General features: G+C 40.4%; 1 protein-coding gene across 5 annotated transcripts in view; it reads right to left on the bottom strand.

Moving 5' to 3' along the window:
• The window catches only part of LOC121960036 (plasma membrane calcium-transporting ATPase 1-like), a 132,566-nt gene that overhangs the window by 98,327 nt on the left and 17,115 nt on the right, over window positions 1–17,124 (bottom strand). For 3 of the 5 annotated variants that reach the window (XM_088069580.1, XM_042509631.2, XM_042509656.2), the window contains exon 2: window positions 12,219–12,328. The exons of 1 other annotated variant lie outside the window; for it this stretch is intronic. The gene's annotated coding sequence lies outside the window, so the exon portion shown is untranslated. The remainder of the gene's footprint in view (window positions 1–12,218; window positions 12,329–17,124) is intronic. One more of the 5 variants, XM_042509646.2, reaches the window with a different exon arrangement.

Raw genomic sequence — 17,124 nt, forward strand, 5'->3', positions numbered from 1 at the left:
CTTGAATATATTGCTATTCAAATGGACAAAATTATGTCCAACAACAAAGATCTACTCAGATGATTGAGGGGCTGTATTCTGATATTAATGTAGTATCTTACATCAAATGATGTTAAAATGGGCTCACAAGGCAGTCTATCAGTTTCCACGTATACAGGTTTGAGACCGAATGCATGTATTTTAGGAGATGATGAATGGTATATTCAGTATGCCTCCATGTTTGACATGCATTAAATAAACCAATCTAATATTATATGTGGTGATTATTCGGTCTAATCTGCCTAATTTTCCAAGCAGTAAAATACAAAACTAGCCTGTACTTTGCCACTCAGTCCAACTTCGCATTTTCATCAAACCAAAATAATTCAAGATTTTTGCACTGCATTCAGACAAGGTGCATGCAGGTTATATCTGAGTGTGCACTCCCAGGATGAGACAGTCAAAGAGCTCGCCAAAGCACGCACTGCTAGATCCATCAAAACCACACCCAGCCAGGTGAAATCTAATAATGATAGTTTTTAGGGAGTCCCGTTTTTAAGGATCAACCTACTCACTGTCCATCTTAAGCTGAGCCTAGATGAATACTGTATTTCTCCTGAAGCTTCTGCAGGAATGTGCTGCTTCTGTCAAATCTATAATTAATAGTAGCAGCTGAGGCAGTCTGACTTGAGAGAAAGAAACATTAGACTGTTCTCCCCTTAAATCATGGGTGATAAAATTGAAGTAGAGCATAAAAGTTTGGTCATTGAATTCAATAGCCAATCCAGAGAAAAAGTAAGTGGCAACTACTTACATTAGCAGGAATCCTTCAAGTCATTTTGAGTATTTTTTTAAGCACACATGCCAGAATATTGCTGGTTGCAGCTTCTGAATGAAAGCTGGTGCAGGTTTTCTTTTGCTCTTATTATATCTTTTTAAAAATTAATACGTATATGCAGGATTTCCAGTGCTTAAATTAGTGTAAGCAAATGTGCCTCTGTTTAGTTTTTTTATTGGTGTGTTAAGTTTGATGTCACAAACAGGCAAAAAAAACATGATGAGTAAAAAGTATAAAGCAGCATGGAGGCTAGAGAAAATGTTACACAGATAACATCCTTGATATATTACTTATTCAATCTCTTCGAGCGCTGCTTGGAAGAAGATGAACAATATTTTGCAGCAGCGCGTAATTGCATCATGAATTAACATGTCCGCCCAAGCATTTTATTTCTATCACTGCCGATTGGAGCTGGAGCAGAAAAATACTCATGACTACTGCAGAATTATTTGTCCTGGGAATGAATGCCAATTGTAACCTTTCCCATTAAAAAAGAAGAGCCAGATGTTAATGGGCTTTTTGTTCAATTGGAAAGTGCTTTGGAGGTGGAGGGAGAGAGACAGCTGATAAACTCAGATGGACAAAAGAGACGGCAGCACAGAGGATGTGTGTGTCCTTCATGTCCTTTTTAAACCAAAGAGCGGCACCAGGGAGAAGACAGATCTGAACCAAACAAAGCAGCAACATCTGGAGAGCGTCCAGAGATTTAATAATCCTGTTTACAGCCTGAAGCTCAGCCTGTTCTTCACTGCAGAGTCCCGATCCACACTGATCATACCCCAAATACACTCAGATCCACAGCAGCCTCTATGTGTGTCTGTGTGTGTGTGGGGACACATCAGACACTGGTGGTGCTGGTCAGTCCCCAGGTGTGAATGTGCATGAGCAGCAGTCAGATAAAAGCTTCCATTGTTGCAGCAGATGAAGGAAAACAGCAGAAAGATTTAGAGCACTATCCCTTTAATGTTTGTGCTTTTCATGAAACTAGATCGTCCATTAGGGTTTTCTATAGTAGGGGTGGCAGTCACGCCGCAGTCGAGCCAAGTTGTTTGTCTTGGTGTCATGACAACAGTGTGCTGGTCACAAACCACGCTAAGAGCTTGTTGCCTGCAGACATTCTTTTGAATCTCATTGTAACTGTTTATATTTCAACCTCAGTCACCAACCAAAATAGTGCCAAATTGTTCCATATCTGCTCCATCATACCTGTTATTAGGGAATAGCACTGCTAATGAAGCTCTGCTAACTTGGTGACATACAGATTGCAATTTCGAATAATTCCTTCACAATAAAAGTGTCCAAGCTGTTCGCCTGTGGACTAGTTTTTGTTTTTATATTCAGCCGTAAATGTAACGTTTAAAGATATATAATTAATCATGGTGGTCTGGCTGCTCTGACATTTGTGCTGTGCGTATTTAATGTACTGTGTTGTTTTGCCAGCATCTTATTGGCGCTGAAGCTTAACAATGTTCTGCTGTCGAGGGGGACAGTGGCAAAACATGTTTTAGCCACCTAAAAAGACCCAGCTAAAAAAAGTGATTTCAGTTTAAGTGTACACTCTGTTTGGAACATTTTCAGTGCTTTACCTTACACACTAAAAGAACGATAACTATGTTCTGCAAAGTAAAATGACTATTTTTGTCAATGAAGCCTTTGAATATAAGCAAACAATTCTCCATCAGAAAGGGCTCACTGACAGCAATGTGAAACCATGCAAATATTCTGAATACCGCGCACAACTATTGCAGTGCTTGTGCAGCAACGTCATTTCATGAACATGACACAAATGTTTTCTATCTGGAAGTTATTGTAAAAAAACATTTTGATTCAGTCGTTACTGCATGATCAAAATTGCGTACTTACTTCGATTTGCACTATGATAAAACAGCATTTACACGTAATATCTAGTATTTATTATTAATATCAAATTGGATAAAAAACCTAAATCACTGCGTTGGTGTTAAATCATTGACAGGAACAAATAACCGAGCCAATCAGAGCTTTGTGGGCAGAGAGACAGAAAAATGGCCTTAAAAAGCACTGATGAGATTTTTACAGCTTTGCAGTTTGTTGTAGTCGTCGTTAACTCCTAAATCAACATATTTCTTTGTTTGACATGACAAACATTTACTGCTCCAAGCAACCACTACCACAGCTCCTGTGTCAATGAGGATGATGACAGATGGACGGATAAATCACAGCCAAACTGAACACAATGTCAGACTGAAGAATGAAGGGAAACAGAAATGGACATTTTCAGTGATTATCAGCTTATGACAGAGTAAGACTGTGGGGAAAGACTCGGTTATTAAAATTCCATCTAAAGCACAAAGTAGTTTGAAAGTTTGTTTTTAGGACTGTGACTGATGAGTCAGCAGGTCTGATGTGTTTTCAGGTCCGACCTCAGCACTACCACACACCACTTTGTTTACTGTAAACGCTGTCCAACTTTGCAGCAACAAACACCAAAACGTTCTCATACCTGGGAACAGTAGACCCATTCACCCATTCCCTGACGGACAGCGTTTATGAAATCTGCATGTTAATGTGAATGCTTGAGTTTATGTTCAACAGTAGACACTGCCAGAAGTCACACAGGCTGAGAAACATGCAGAGTCTAATTATTACTGGTGCAATATGTGGCCAAAAGTAAGTGGACAGCCTTCTTGCTTTTCCCATGTTACCATAAATGTGATTTTGGGTTTAACTGCTCATTATATTATCGCAGTAGCTAACAGAGTGATATCATAGTTGGAGGTAGCTGGGTGTCTGTTGGCAAAAACTTTTTACATTTTAAATAGGGCGTGGTTGAAGTCTAAATTATTAATGCCTCCCTCCTCTTCCTAGAGATCTTAAAACAGGGTGATTGAGGCCAACAGTCCTCGACAGCTCCTCATCTTTCGACAGCAGCCACGCCCACTTTTGAGCAGTCCGATCAAATCTGAACCTTAACTATGCACCACAGACAGGTTCTGTTTGACTCTGATAAACTTCACATTAAAGAAGCTAAAGTTGCTCCAACCGCCATTTCACTTTGGCTGTAATACTGCAGCAGGAAATGAAATGTGCTTCCAACGTTTGGCCTGTTCCTGTTTGCGAGCCGGACCTTATCGTCGGACATCAGTGTTGGAACTCACTAATGCTCTTGTGGCTGAATGAAGCCAAAATCTAGCGGAGATTCTTCCCAGAAGAGCAGAAGCTTTTACAGAGGCAGATTAATGCTCGATCCTTCATCACATACAAATGCTATGTTCACATGTCTACATAGTTTAGGTTATGTGGTGTTTGATTTGGACTCTGCAGAGGATTTTGAGGAAAAAAAGAAACCTTAATTTAATCTTAAAGCCTTATTTCCACTGCACAAAAAACCCACTAACACCCACTTACATCTGACTTTTTGATGCAATGGGAGTGTCATCATTCACACTCCGCAGTAGTCACGGGTCTTTCTCGCCTTCAGCTCTGATCGGCATTGATGGAAACACAACACTTGAGTGAACGTACTAATTTTGGTGTAAAAGGGGTGTTACTATTAGTATTTAACAAAAAGGAACTGGAAACAGGCCACTTATCTCTGGGGTCATCTGTCCTTCACTCTGTTCTATACAGGAACTATTTAGATGAATTTATGCATTTATTCATGTTTCTATTCCCACTCTGACATGCGTGCTCTTTGAAGGGGAACTCCTTTGAAGTGCGTCAGCATCTGTGCAGCGAGGACCCTCCCAATTACAGCTAACGAGCTCCGCAGGGCTGCGAGGGCGGGGCGTTCCCGGCTTTGATATGGCCCAGGTGAAAGTACCTGCAGCTGGGGTCACAGCCAGCTGACCTCCTCTGGGCTGCAGGTGGAGCGCCTGAACCCAAAACCCTGTGAGGCTTCAGTCAAACACTGCTGCTGCTGACTTTCCATTGACTCATCTATTTTTTTCCATATGCTGTTAGCAAAGAGCTTTAAGAGGAAATGAAACAACTAAAAGGACTGAGCCAGAGCTGAAATAATAACAGCAGCAGAGGAGGGATGTTTGGCTGCAGTCAGTGGAAGTGACAGAGATTAATGACAAAGTGTCTAATAAAACTTTGTGAACTGCTGATGTTAGTCTGCTGAACAAGCTACCTCTAACAGTTTATGATTACAACCCGACGCACATTTTTTTTCACAAAGAGAAATCCAGTCTCACCGTTTTCTGTTCATTCATAATGTCATCGCCGCCTCACTACAGTTTATTTTACTGTGTGCAGATGTGTTAAACAAAGTCAGGAGACAGATATGCACATGCATTTTAGGCTACATTTACACTGTCATATCAAAATCAAGCAGCAACCGTTTACATTTTATTAAGGCTTAAAGTTACACATATTTAAGGGCGGGGCTGAGTGACAGGCGTCGCTACAAGCACCCCTCACTCCTCCTCAGCTCTAACCAAAAAACCAAGATGACTATGGTTGAAATACCAAACTTGGGACTTGAAAATGATGTCAGCAAACCAATGGGTGACAATACTGTAGCTACATCCATTATTTTTCATAGTCTTTGTTTAAAACCTCGTCTCTAAATTAAACAATCTGCTGACACACAAGCACCGTTTTTGAAACAGCCTCCGTCCGTTCTTACACGCCTGACACATATCACATGACCGTTCACTGACACTGCACATGCAGACAGCACACACGCTGCTCTTCAGCTGATCGATTAGTCACAGAAAAAAATAACAGCAATGGCAAAAAGTAAGACTGGAGATTTCTTTGTGTGGACCGATGACGACATGAAACTGTTGCTGAAAGTAACATGAGTACAGGCGCTGGAGGCGGGTGTAAACATAGATAAGGAGTTGTTGCAAAGCAAGTACAGTGACATATTATAACGGTACCAGGAGCATTATCCACTGCCAGAGGAAGCCATCGTGAGAATACCCACACAAGAGATGAAATCACAAAAGTTAAGTTGCTGCTTGACACACCATGACTGAAAACACCCAGTGGGGAAGCAAACGAGGGTATCTGCATCACCATTTTCAAAGATCTCCATTTCTGCCTGTCCGGATTTAAACACAACCTTGGAGTTTTTACGCTAAAGCAGCAGCATTGTTTAAAGGTTTTGAAAACTCTGGAGTAATGTAGATCCTTTCTTTTCTGGAAATGAAGACAGGGCTCTGCTGTGATTACATGTCTAAGGAAAAAATGTATATAGTGTTTTAGATTTTGGGGGTGATATTTGGCATTTTGCAGATAAAATTACTAAATTAAGAAGTGCAAAGAAGGTGTCAGCATGGGAAGAACTTTTAGTTTGTAAAACCCCAGGAAGCTATTTTTATTTCTTTATTTTTATTCCATTTTTCACATGATTTTATAAAAAAACTTGAACTTGACTTTTTCTGTCAACTAGACATGTTGCTGCAGAAAAAATGAATAAAATGAGATGGACAGACTAACAACTTTACATTAGATACAAACTGATGTTAACAAAAATGATTTCCTTAATTTGCAGTCCAGAAAAATGTAATAAATCCTAATATATAGCAATATGTGGTTCTGCATTACTCAACTTATCACAAAACATTTAATAAGAAATGGCAATAATATTGTATCATAACCTAAGTATCGTGATAACATCATTTGGGGGGTCTTTGGTGATTCCCAGATCTAATGTGGAAGCACTCGGGCTGTAAGCTGTTGGCCGTGATGATGACTGAGCAGAGACTCCACTGACTCAGGGTTCAGGTTTCAGTGTTTCTGTGTGTACAAACTGTAGGCTGCGTAATAAATTATAAAGGGGAGGAATGAACATGAGTGATAACAGGTTGTAGAAACAAAGCAAAAGGAGGAAGGAAAAGAAGCCGACTGCCGCCCTAACAGTTTTACATTTCCCACAGAGACTGCTGAAGCAGTCAACTGGTAATTAAGAGAAGGAAGCTGCTGACTGACTGCACCCAGTACACAATGGGTCTGAGGGCTCCAGGTCTTTGAATCTGTTTAGGGGATGTGGTCAGGCTCTGAGAGGGAAGGACTGAGATAAGTTGCTTCCTATAGTTGCACATGAATCACTGAAGTTTGACCTACACAGCATGTTTACATGTAAAGCAGCTCAGTGAGTCAGACAGGAGCTGACTTACATATTCATTTATTCATTACTGCAGGTGCTGCACGTCCTTGTTTAGATCCAAGCTGCTTCTATTCACTGTTTCTAAAATTTCATCATTTCAAACATGATGACCCAAAACGGTTATATTGAAACAGCAGATTAAATAGTTTATTTACTGGTTTTCTCGAACAGCACTAAAACTATCCTTAAACGTACAATATGTCCTTTTCTGCAGCTAGAGGTCTCTCAGTCAAAACAACAACAAAAGACGGAGCAATGCAGTGAGTGTCTCCCGGTTAGGATTCCTTCAGTGTTCAATGTTTAGGAGCTGAATTATCTGCAAAAATTCCCTCCTCTCCAAAACAAACAGACGAGGTGATTTAAACTGAAAAAAACACCACTTAATAAAGCAGTTTCATGTCAAAAACCTGTGCTTTTCCAAACCTGAGCCACTTCCAAGATCAGCCGCAAGCTCAGCTCATGAGCTGCTGATGCATGCTCACATTTTTTCCTCTAACAACTTAAAATCCAGATTCAAGAGGATTTTTACATGAGCAGAATTATCTGCAGAGGTCTTTTCCTGTATGAAACAAATGAACCCGGTGATTTAAAGCAATAAAAATACTGAATAAAGCACTTTTACGCTAAAAATCAGTGTTTCTCCAATGCTGTTTGACAAAACAGGAACTGGAGCTGTAGTGCCGCTAACATTTGTACAGCTTGTTCCTAAAACATCTCAAGATCCAAACCTTCAATGTTTAAAATTCATTCAGTTAAAATGTATACTTAAAGCAAGCTGGTAGAGCGGACGCCCAACATACAGGGGCGACATGCTCGCCGCAGCCCTTTACTGCGTGTCATCCTCTCTTTCTCCCTTTTCATGCTAAAGCTGTCCTATCAAATAAAGGCAAAACAAAGCCCAGAAATCAGCTCTGAAATTTAAAAAAAAGTGACCAAAAGCTAGAAAGTGTGTTGTAATAAAAGCGGATTAAAACTGGCTAAAAACCTGCAGCGTCCGGCAGGTCAGTGGATACAGCAGGTGCCCCTTAAATGATGACAGTGTCCTTGCCACAGTGGCCACGGGTTCGAGTCCGCCTCGCGGCCCTTTGCTGCATGTCATCCCCTCTCTCTCCTTCTTTCACGCTATCAATCTGTCCTTTCTAATAAAAGGCATAAATGCCAAAAAAAATGGATAGAGTCAGCTTATGAAAGCTTCTGTTAGACATTTGTAGAAGAAGAATTAAAAGCACATTATGTTGGCATAAGGCTTAAAAAAATGTACATTTAGGAAAGAAAGTAACACCTGCACACTAATTCCATCCAAACATATGGGGAGAAAGTGTTCAAGCTTCTGTTAAACAACCACAAACCTGGTGCATGTGCAAACAGGATATGAGACGACAGACAGGTGAGGGCAACCAAAAGCCACGGACTGTTTCCTAAAGTAGGTTCACAACTCAGCAAAATATATAACACTGGTCTAGTTGTTTATATGATACAATATGATACCTTTTAAAGCTAAAATTAATCTCAACTCAAGGTCCACTTTCTTTTTCCATCATTTAACGTGCTCGAAAAGGAAGAAGTAAAAACGTATTTAATCTGACCCCTATTCTGTATTTCATTCATCAATGATCCCCTTGAGTCCCATTAATGAATATCAATATTATAATAACAGCTCAATCTTTTTGAAAATACTAATGTATTCAATTATAAATTCTATAAAAAAGTAACTGTAAAAATGTGCATCCCTATAAAAATCTAATATAAATCAGTATAGTTAAAGTTACACACCCTATACATACTGATATAAATATACATATATAAATTTACATATTTGCAATTTGATATGTCAGTAAAAATATATATATATTTATATATTAGTATATAATATATGAATACAATTATACTCACATCCATATACAATAAAAATACATATCATATTTTATATTGTCATATATTGCAACATATTCATCTATTCTTTTTGAGAAAAAAAATCAATATAAGGTATTATTTATACATACAATTATGTTTAAATAGATAATACATAGAAAACTATTTGAATACCAAAATACAATTAACTATACTTATATAGTATAAAAGTAGTAGAATAAATACAATCACTCACCCATAACCTACATACATTTTAATAACTATAGCTATTTCCTTAAAGCTTTCATTAAAGGTTTGGAGAGTATCCCCCAAACAACCATGTGAACATGGTGTCATACTGAATAATGAAAACTGAAGGAGAGTAAAGTGGACATTCAGTCTGATTATCAGGATATTGATCGTACTCCTCATTAGACTGGACCTCTCGTGATCCGACTTCTCTGATATCCACAACATGTTGAGGTTGTGTCGTCTCTTTGTGTCGTCTTGTCAGGATGTCTGCAGCTCCGCGCTGTCATATTTTTAGCTTCTGATTCTTCTTCTACATTCACCTCATAAGGAAAATGTTGCCGTGTCCCACTCGGTGTGCCCCGCTTATCAACGAGCTGCAGGCAGCCGCCGTTATCTGACGTGTTGGAGACATTCTCCATGTCAGACACGCAGCACTCACACTTCTGTAGATCTACTTTGTAATGTTCTTAGAGCAGAAACCGTTGACATAAAGCCATTTTCATGGGAACAACAAACTGCGTTCTCATCTTTTCTTCGGTTCTGCCTCAAATCAGAGTCCACATTTAGAGAAAAACGCTTAAAAAGCCAACGGGCACGATGAGCTCTCTTCCTCACTAAACTTTATCGACACAAATCATTCATCAGCAGCCAGCTGCTACCAAACAACAGCTGCTTCAGACCACAGGGTGTCCTCACTGTCCTCTCACTGTCCTTGTTTTTCTATAGCCTAAAATTGTGGACTGTACCTGGTAATTTTTTGCGGTTCTGCCGCCACCGAGTTTCCATGTAAGTAAAGGCAATTGGCGACAGATTAGTCAAAGAGAAATGGCACTACTGCGACACAGAACATCTTCCACAAACATTTTTAAATAACCAAGCTGCTGTCAGAGGTGACCTGTTTTTCTTTTCACTCAACCTAGATTTTTAAAACTGACAACCAAAGAAACCACACTGTGGCCAGCTGATGAGCTGCAGATATTCCTGAGTTGGGTTACCGATGAGGACGATGGAGCCATAAATGTTTGTGTCACGTTAAAGATGCGTCACGGCAGTTTCATGCCGCGTCACTGTGACAATCAGCAAAAAAAATCCCACCTGCACTGACAAAGAGTTATCTGCAGTGGAAAACAAAACCGAGAAAAGTACAAAAAGTGAGTTGAGTAAAGTTGAGTGCAGCGCTGCACACAACACCACCGACCTTATAAAAGCAGATACAGGGTTTCCAACATTGCACTAAAGCAGGGGGACGCTGCCTCGCTGCGCTACATCAGACAGCAAAGGTTATGTAATTAATGAGCGGATGAATGAACGACACTGCAATGACAGAGAGCGAAATCCTTCAGGGCCTTTACAGGTTGGGAAAGTCACGACAACCGGCCCAGTCAGTCAGGGGGAAACGTGTGAAGAAAAACCGACAAGTTTCCTTCAGGAAACACTGAAGTGAGTCATACGGCATTTTTTATGGATTTAGATGCAACATCAGGCGTGTATATAAATATAGAAACACATGTTTTCACACATGCATCAGTGACTCGGTGAGAGGGTCCACATTCTCCACAGGACCGCAGAGGTGAAATTAATATTCACACTGTTACGTTCAATTATCTTTAACCTTTTTGACTGGCCCTCAAGCTAAGAAACACGGCCATGTTTCTAAGTTTCTTTTTTTAATTATGCAGAGCTCTTTAAAACAAATGAGACCTGCTAAAGACGCTCAGGACAAGGACAACTTTGTACATCAGACAAACTTTGTCTATCTTACGTTTGACTCTGTTGGATCTACAGTTAGCGTGATATTAGATGAAGCATAATCTTCACAAGCAGCCGTCCAAACCTCAATACTGCTGTATTATCAGCTACAACAATGGATCAAGGCCCTCAGTTTACTGTGGACGCAGAGCTACAGCGGACAGGGAAATAAAATCAATGAATCAATCAATAAAAACAATGTAGTTTTCTTCCTGTAACTCTTCATGGAGCTGGAACTGTTTCCAACCTATAAATATCTGATGTTACTTGAAGGTTGTAGACACTTCAGTAAAGCTTCCACGCTGCAAACATCTGATCTCACATCTGATGTGAATCTGAGATAAATCTATTTTTGTGGAACCAGCCCCGCAGTCCTCCAAAACAACACAAACGCAGAGTCAGAGGGACAGTCAGACATATACAGCCCAGGCTGTAAAAATATATTAAAAGCAACATTTTTCCTGCCAATCAAAGGAGTAAATGAAAGAGCCAGTAAAAAAAATCAATGTGACCATCAGCTGAAGAGGTCAGGTCTACATCAGAGTACAGGAGTCATTATGAGAACCATTATTTATCTGTACACTGACGGTCCGTCCAGCTCGGCCTCCGGAGACTCCACCTGTCTAACTGATTGATTTTGCCACAGCCTCACGCTGCAGCCTCAAACTTCTTTTAGTTTAATGTCCTTACAGTCCGAGAGTCAAACTGAGAGATTCAGAGAGCAGAAAACACCTCTGCAGCTGTCAGGAGGGACTTCAGCGTTGGAACTCGTGGTTTCCATCAACCCTCCTTTACTGCAGAACATAATGTAACACCGTCAGCCTGAGTTTACATTTTAGCAACTTGGCACTGTTACAAATATGCTGAAATAGCTTTTAGTGGCTGTTCTGTGCAGTTCACCCGTGACTGTACAGACAGCTCTCACTGGTATTACTATGGTACTGAAGAAAACTTAAAAATGAGAGGTTTCTTTAAGCAAGTTTTGAAGTTAAAACAAATGTGTTTTTTTTAATCATTTCTTTGTGTTTTTATTGACATTAATTCACAATGAATGACAGAAATGACTTATTCAGACAGTGTGAGTCAAACAGAGTTTAAAAATATGTAAATCATGTCCGTGTGTGTCAGATTTTATGGACTGATGACATTTCTTTACATAAACAGCAGCATTCAGGGGCAAGATGTGTGAGAATTAGGGGGATTTCAGATTGCAACCAGCCTAAACTTCTCCTGGTAGAATTCCCTCAGTATTGATTATTCAGGAGGTTTTTACTGGGAGCTGAATTATCCACAGAGGTCTCTTTCTTTCTACAACAAACTGAACCCAGGGATTAAAACCCGTAATAGCGCTGAATAATCAAGTCACGATACAAATCAGTGTTTCTCCGATGCTGCTTGGCCATGTCGGACACCGCCCACCAAATGATAGAAATGACATAGTGTGCTCACCTTTTTCCTCTCATAACTTAAGATCCAGATGTTCAGGAGTTTTTCACCAGGAGCCAGATTATCCGCAGACTTCTTTTCCTCTTCAAAACAAATGGACCCGGCGATCTAAACTGGTAAAAACAGAAAATAAAGCCGTTTCTATTTAAAAATCTGTGCTTTTCTGACGCTGCTAAACTAAACACTAAACTACCGAGAGTCAGAGTTTGGTTTGTCTGTCCTGGGCGACTGCAGAAACACGGCAACGCATCAAGGCAGGCTGTGCAGACGAGTCAGTGACATTGAATATTCTGTCCAACTGCCTTTTTGTACAATTAAAGAAAAGTTTAAATGCATAAAAAGATGCCACATATGTACTTTTACTTTTCAAAAAAACATTAGTGGTTTGCAATTTTCTGATATTTTAAGTGTCAAAACATCATGTGGTGTGATCGTCTTGCCATAACTTTGAAATAACTCTGAATCTATTTGTTTATTTTCTGTCCTGTTTGGCATAATCCCTCAAGTGTTTAACAGTCCTGTACAAAATTGTACAGCATTTGTATTTTTTTTCCATCACAATATGCAAACACACTTTGTCCACTGATGTCCATTCTGTGAAGTATAATGTGATGCGGCCACCAAGAAAAAACAAGTTTAGGACTTTTTTGCTGAAATCCATTTAAGGACAAGAAGTTGCATCTTACAGCAGTTTTCCAAAGACAAATGGAAGCAGTAAGCAGGTTTTTAACGTCATCTAGATTAGCTTACACTAAAATTACTTGATTAAAAGATTTAAAATGAATTTATTTGTGCATGACATTCTGCAATAGATATTTTATTTTAATACAGGCTTTCTGAAAATCCTTTTAGGTCATTGATGCAGATCAAAAACGGCTAAATCTGTGGTAATAAAAAACACAATCCTGATTTTCAGGTTATTATACACTAAAGAAAAAATACTCATTATATTATATTTAGTTTCTGCCAATGTCCCCTTAAATCCTTCACACTGGACCTTTAGATTACTTTAATTTTCTCCATGTTTCACTGCTTTTGCAGCTGTTGTTCGTGTGATTAACGGGCCAAACTATACAATAACTAACTTCCTGCTGTTTTCTGAACAGCAGCATGTACCTGATCCTTTCACCTGCTTCAGTATCTCTGCCTCAAGTCTCTCCCTCCACGTCCTGCCTCTCAACTTCAGCTTGACAGCCTCAGATAACATGCATCTATTGTCTCCAGTTCTGCCATTTTTTAGGTTACAGGCTAAGTTCCTGCAGCAGAAAAGCAATACTGGAGTATAAGTTGTTTTATAAAACCACTGCGCTCCGCTGTGCAGAATATTTGTTAAACGTTTTCTTTCCTCTTGTGTAGTGAAATACCCCGACACTCATCAGCCTCTTCCAGCCCTCAGCAGTGAGACAGCACATTAGTCAGCCTCAGATGACTGTTGGTGGAGCATCTTGTGACTGAGAGCAGAGTGGAAAAAAAGCCTCACAGTCTGCTGTTTGTTGGGCTGAAAACCAAGTTGGACAATGTGACACCAAACATTCCTGGGTTTCTATGAAAAATAACTGTTCGGGCTGTCATGGAGCAGAACAGGAAACACAAGCTGCCATTCATGCCAATGGATGGGAGGAGGTGTATCTAACAGTCCAATCAGGGAGCAGCTGAGCGTGACAGGATCGTATTCAGAGGAGGAATGTGATGTGATGTGATCAGGAGGTGACAGAGGAAACATTTTTCTGTCTCGGTGGTCAGTGTGAAGATCTACTGCAAGTAAAACATGAAGACAGGACGTGCCAGAGTGTCTCAACCAGAGTCCTGCAGGCAGCCGCCCAGCGGACACAGTGGTACCCGTTGAAAGTGTCTGATAAACGCTTAAAAATGAATTAAATGAAGTGGGCCACTGATTAATGGGACAAACACGCATATGCTCTTTTACAACCAAGGTTAGCATACGTATGCAGGTTTTTAAGTGTGGGAAAAGCCTGTTAAAAATAGGCGATGGGCTGCTTTCCATCATCAGTGGACCAGAGCTGTAGATGATAGGGGTGTAACGATAAATCAATCTGGATTTATAGATTAAACCAGACCAGTAACCGATATTTGGAACCCATATGCATTTCCAGAAAAAATATAAAAAATCTTTCAATATTTAGAATTTTAAATCAAATTTTTAGATACTAATTCTGCCATGTCATGTTTTGTTGTTTAGTTTGTATATGAAAATGTAATAAATATTTAAAAACACGCACTTCCCAGAAATTCTTGAATGCGCTAAATTTATTCTCTCAATAGCAACTCCTGCTGCGAACTAGCTGCATGCAGCAATAAAACAGGCCGGCACAAACGGGTACTTCACAAAGCCTTAGCTAGCCCGTCACATAACAGCTTTTTAGCGTTTACCCGTTTCTCTGCTTATGTGACAGCGTCCGAAAAGGAGGCTCATCCTGAGCAGTGATGCAGTGATGGTTTGGTCTAACATGATATTAGTGACATCTCCGCAGTCATGCAGCACAGCAGCAGATTTTAAACTGGTAGCACAAGCAACATATTTCACCTATTGTAAGACATGTTCATTTTCATGAACACATTTTAAACAATTGCCAAAACAATGTGTATTCAAAACTTTCCAAAACATTCTATTTATTCTAAACCATTTCCACTTTTTCTATTTTCATAACTTTTCCAGGACTTAAATGACCATGGGAACACTGACTTTAAGGAACTGAAGTTGAAAACAAAGGAGCTTTGTTGTTATTTAGCAGAGTGAATTTTGTCTGAGGGGGAAAAAAATCCTGCACAGATAACGTTGTTTTGGGAAGAGATGTAGAAGCATGTAATTAACGCTTACAGAAGCTTTTCCTGCGAGGACACACAGGGGACATCGGATGCAGCATCAGCTCTGATCACTGATTATCACAGCAGATCAGCACCGTTTATCAGGTTTGCATCTTTACACAACAGCAGAGCTGTGAATGTTACACTTTTCTCAGCCTTCTAAATAATATACTCTAGAAAAAATCAGCACAAGCCCCAAAAGCCAAAAGCATGTTAGTGTACAAATGCATGCAAAGCGACCATTTTTTCACAACCAACACACATCAGGAGAAACTTGAGGTCCGGTTTCTTGCTCAATGACACTTAGAGGAGGTGGTCGGCCATCCAGCCGCCACCCTGCCATATACAAATTACCTGAGCTACAGCCATCATTTACTTAAAATATGGCTTTTTTTATAAGACATAACTGTTTTTACCTTTTGAAGCTGTTCAAAGCACAACACAAGGGTATGAAAAATTCAAAGTCACATGACAGCACGCTGTATGTGAGACTGTGCTGCACGTACAACCACACACACACACACAGCTCTCACATGCCTCTTTTCCTCGTTTTTTTTTTTTTCCGAGTGAACTTTGAAATGAAAAGCCACTTCAGTTTCATTGAGCACATGATCTCACAGAGCTGCGGCTAAAGGCTCACCGACTGCACCGAGGAAGTCCAACTGTGACAAACACAATCACAGGTCAGAGAGAACAAAAATCCAGACGATCCGATGCCACCGAGTTATGATGATATTTAGAGTTCAGGAAACTCAAGTGGAACAGCTGAGAATAAACTCAGCTTTTGTACAAAAAGTTTTTTGGTTTTTTTTGTTGTTCCAAACAGCAGAGGAGCGAGCGGGTCCCTGTTCCTTTTTGATGTTTTTTATGTTTTAACAGATTTCATCTTGTCCCAGTTTGGAGCGTCTTGGCTGCGACAGCGGAGTGTGTGTTCAGATCTGAGCTGTGTGTTTCTGTGTGCACAGGCTGTGATGAATGGCTGCGTGCTGATTGTGTGCAGTCACCATGGCCAAACAGAGAACCACGCCCAGCGCTCCAACACAAACACTGCATTCCACCGAGCCCACTCCTCACACACACGCGGACCAGAAACCAGGACCGGGACTGAGGTCTGAGCAGGACTCAGACCTGTGGACAGAGGTGGCGTGTGAGTTGCAGAGTTCCCTATTGGCAGAGCTCCCGGTCAGCTCGACATCACACTGACAGGAGGGCAGAAAACAAACCACAGCAGGGATCCTGTGCAGCGTCTGCAGTCTGAACAGGAACCAGGAGGACTGGCTGTCAGCAGGGTTTCCCCACAAAAACTGACTCATCTTGTATCTTGACCAGCTTTGGCCAGGTTTTAAAAACATGCAGGAAACCGTGGCTGCGCCGCCTGAACAACAATCAAACAAATGTCATGTGTGGCATTTGTGTTTAAGGATTTGAAATATCTGAAACGTTCTTGTGAGGCTGGGGGTTCCCTCGCCTATGTCTGCACCCACCCTGTTCACTAATGTGTCTGACATTGTGACATGACGGTTCATGGTTAAAACAAAAAAGGACCCATGAATGCTGCAGGAGGACTGTGATTAGCCAATCAGCAACACATGCAGGACGAACGCAGCTGTAAGGCTGTTCGCCCTAAACCAATGAGGAGTAATAACAACAATGACAGCCCTACAGGCGAGCTAGGCGCTGTTACCAAGGCTGTTCTAAATCGACATGTCTTTTCAATATCGCCTGACATCATAGTTTGCTTTTACTTCGCACTGTACTTTTAAATCCGACAACGGGACTTGTTGCTTGCTGCTAACTAATAATATCTGGGATTATTTTTCTTGGTCATAGCATATTAAAATGCAACAGCAATTATGTCCTCTGCATCAACAACACTCAACATGACAGTGATGCTGCTGTGATCACTTTTTCTCCAAAGAGGGATGTTTTCACTATAATGCTAAATGGTCAACATCATCCATCTGAGCTTGTGTTTTTCAGCACCACTGTGTGGACACAATGTCCTTGGAAATAAAACAGTGAATGGCTTCAGTTACAAACCGGTGGAGCTGGAACCGACTGGAAAAAAGCATCATCTGCTAAT

Source organism: Plectropomus leopardus, chromosome 2 (genome assembly GCF_026936395.1).
Source record: "Plectropomus leopardus strain MGB_pleo_1.0 chromosome 2, ASM2693639v1, whole genome shotgun sequence".
In the NCBI taxonomy this organism is placed as follows: domain Eukaryota; kingdom Metazoa; phylum Chordata; class Actinopteri; order Perciformes; family Serranidae; genus Plectropomus; species Plectropomus leopardus.